Below are 3,936 nucleotides of genomic sequence, written 5' to 3' on the forward strand. Positions count from 1 at the left end.
GCTATGTCATGTCTTCTCAGTAATCTTGTTCTTCAATGCTTAGCCCTCAAGGCATCTATGTAATTTTCCTGCTATTGCTATGCTTGGTTTGCTCGGATCCGATGGATTATGAGATTATGTTCATATTGTGATGAGTTATTTATTTGGTTCTCCTTTTATATTATGTTCTTGAGTAATTCATGCATGTTCTCCATTGCTTTTTATTGCTTTGGCCGAGTACTAGATTGTAACTCCAAGAGGGAGCGTTATGCATGATTGTTGGTTCATGCCCCCCTCATGTCTAGCTTGAGTGACAGAAACATGAGACTAGGGGATGTGCTGTTGCCACCAGGGAGAAAACAACGGTGCTTGTGACCACGGTTGCAAGTTTTGTTTACCTTACGCAAAGTTCGTTAATGCAGTTGTCCGTTGCTTTGAGTTTACACTTTGGGTGGGGCTCGCAACTTAATACTAGCGAGATGTTCTGGATAGATATCTCAAGGTGGATGATTATAGAGTAGATGATGATGGATAAACGGTCTACTTGTCTTGGCATACTGCCCATTACTTTTGAGCCTCTAACTTTCTTGTAGCATGATTAGCATTGCGGTGCGTTTATAATTCTCTCAATTGCCGAGCTGTAATTTGTTTACCCAACATAGTTGTTTATCCTCCATCATTTACTACTTTTATTTACTTTTCCGTTGCAATCACTATCACTATTCCCGCTTGTGTTTTGACCCTTTGCGAACTACAAAGCCGAAGAGATTTACAACCTCTCTAAACTCGTTGGGAGCAAAGTTAATTGTTGCGTGTGAAGGTTCACATCTTCTCTTAGCGCTAGAGCAGCGGACACCTACTTATTGATCCTTGGAGTCCTCCTGGTTCGATAAACCTCATAGTCCCCGTGTTAGGGAAATCTGTTGCTGACTACATCTCCACCTTCCACTTGGGGTAACCAACGAGGGGCGAGAAGTATATCCATCAACTCGTCATCACCGCCCTCGTGGCCCGGTCGCCGATTGGGGCTTGGCCTGCGGTCATGAGGATGACAACCGAGTGAGCCAGTCCCCTGAGGGGGTGACCTGCTTTGGTCTCGATGGCCTTGCCTCCAGTCTCCCTGCAGGCCTCTCGGAAGAGGAGAAGACCTTGGGCGTCGCCTATGAACGTGTGGGCTATGGGCCGACTGCATGGTATCCACATGGGCAGACTTGCTATGAACATGGTGTTGCGACTGCGACGATGTAGAGTTTTGTTGAAGGGCCGTCTTCAGCAGAGCTTGAATCTGCCGAATGCCTTCTCTGGCTGAGCTATCACTCGATTAAATGGAATCAGCGATCCGATTGGCAGCGGCCAGGTTCAGCAGAGGCATCCACATCACTTTGATGTGCCGCAGGAAGTCGTTCGAAAATAACTGCCTACGACTAGAGCTGAGCTGGTCTTTAACGGCCCGAGCGTCGATTGAGCGCTGGAGCCACTCGAGGCGCTCGCGCTCGGCCAAGTTGGCCAATCGTGCATTCTCCAACGCTATCTCCTTGACGGCATTCCTGGTGATGGGGGTGCAAAGGACATGGTCGCTCCTCTGTCGTAGTTCTTCACACTACTGCTCGGTGAGCGGCTGCGGAATATTGTGGTGGCCGTCGCCATGGCGACCTTCCGTGCCGTCACGCCTGAGAGATTTCTCAGAGGCGTGGTCAGGGTTGTTTCCCCTATTGGTGTCGGCCATCAGAATCTCAGCTCCACCCCTACTGCTGTCGCAAGCGACTCCCCGCTCGATGAAGGGAAGAGGCTGACGGTGGGCTCATCAGAACTAAGCATGGCCACCTGTCCGGAGATGGCATGGTTGGACATAGCATGCTTGATCCATCACTGCATCCTTGAATGCCCAGAGTGCTTGCGGCGGACGACAGCGGGTCGTTGCGATTCCGAATGATACGACACCGATGGCTGCCGGATCAGGACTCCGTGCGCCACCGCGCTGAAGTGTGACGAACCCCTCATACGGAGGGCATCGGTGTGCAATGGCGCATCCTACAGCCACGCCGAATCGTCGATGACTAAGCTGAGGGAACCGAAGATGATCTCTCAGTCGAGTGTCATCATGATTGCGAAAGTGTGGAAAATCCCCAACAACGCTAAATTTGCTAGAAGTGTCGCCGCATGGTGGGCACCAACTGTCGTGGGAATGATCCTCACAATAGTACCAGGGGTACGAACTAAGGGGCGAAGTCTAGCTAGGTGCAATGGATGCACTCGGATTTACGAGTTGAGGCCCCACTCGAAGGTGGAAATAACCCTACGTCTCGAGCCCGGAGGCTGATGTTTGCTTATGGGGGGTGTAAAAGATTAGAAGTGCTGAACCTTGAGCCGGTGCCCGGGAGTGGCTTATATAGTGTCTGCCATGATCGACCGAGCACCATTACAAGGAAATAAATGATAATAATGAGGGAAGTTACAAGTAACGGCGGCCTTAATCCCCAGCGTTACTGGTAAAGCTGGTCTGCATGGACCTTTACGCATGTGTTTAAGTCCTTGGGTGTTCTAGTCCCTTCATAGTCCTTTCCTTGCTATGGACTGAGTGCTGGGAGCATCCGACTGTCGCAAAGCAGACCGAGTTACCTCATGTGACTGAGTGAGAACACAATGATCGAATGAGGTTGAGACTATCAAGATGACTTGTAGGACACTGATGTCCTTACGGGTACTTAGGTGGGCCCTATGGGAACTGGTCCGTAGGCCTACCCCTTATGTATAACCCCGTCAACGGGCGAATGGCATGATACTTCAAGGACTGAAGCCCCGGCTGATGAGAGACCTCAAATATGCCGCTGGTGTTTGGGTCAAAGATTTACCATCTGTCCTATGAGGTATGCAAACGACTCCGAATCGTTCAACTAGGCGTACTACATTCTTCATGGTGTATGGATAAGAAGCAGTCCTACCGAGTGACTTACGTTACAATTGTCCTTGAGTGGAGCAGTATAACGAAGCCGAAGCCGAAGCAGCACATCAAGACAATTTGGATCTTCTGGAGGTAGAGGGGGAACTAGCCCTCATTCGTTCCACGACGTACCAGCAAGACCTTTGATGCTACCATGACAAGCAAGTCAGGGGCCGAGCATTTCAAGAGGGGGATCTAGTCCTCCGACTGGACCAACAGAGACCCCACAAGCTAGTACCCCCGTGGCAAGGGCCATTTGCCATCTCCAAAGTCCTACGCAATGGAGCTTATCGACTATTGCTGCCTCTTGAGCTTGCGTTGGTTTTTCCTTTGAAGAGGAAAGGGTGATGCAACACAGTAGCAGTAAGTATTTCCCTCAGTTTTCACAACCAAGGTATCAATCCAGTAGGAGAATCAAGCCAAGTGTCCAGAGTACCTGCGCAGACACAAACGAGCTTGCACCCAACGCTATAAAGGGGTTGTCAATCCCTTCAAGATTGATTGCAAAGTGAGATCTGAAGGCGGAAAGTGCAACGAAGTAAAAGTGTAAGGCTGAAAATATGATGTGAAGTAGACCCGGAGGCCATAGTGTTCACTAGAGGCTACTCTCAGCATAGCAAATATTACGGTGGGTGAACAAATTACTGTCGAGCAATTGATAGAACCGCGCAAAGTCATGACGATATCTAAGGCAATGATCATACATAGAGGCATCACATCCAAGACAAATAGACCGATACTTTCTGCATCTACTACTATTACTCCACACATTGACCGCTATCCAGCATGCATCTAGTGTATTGAGTTCATGACGAACAGAGTAACGCCTTAAGCAAGATGATGTGATGTAGAGGGATAAACTCAAACCAATGATGTAAACCCCATATTTTTACCCTTGATGGCAACAACACGATGCGTGCCTCGCTACCTCTTCTGTCTCTGGGTGAGGTCACCGCACGGTATGAACCCAAAAGCAAGCACTTCTCCCATTGCAAGAATCATAGATCAAGTTGGCC

Source organism: Hordeum vulgare, chromosome 7H (genome assembly GCF_904849725.1).
Source record: "Hordeum vulgare subsp. vulgare chromosome 7H, MorexV3_pseudomolecules_assembly, whole genome shotgun sequence".
Lineage (NCBI taxonomy): Eukaryota > Viridiplantae > Streptophyta > Magnoliopsida > Poales > Poaceae > Hordeum > Hordeum vulgare.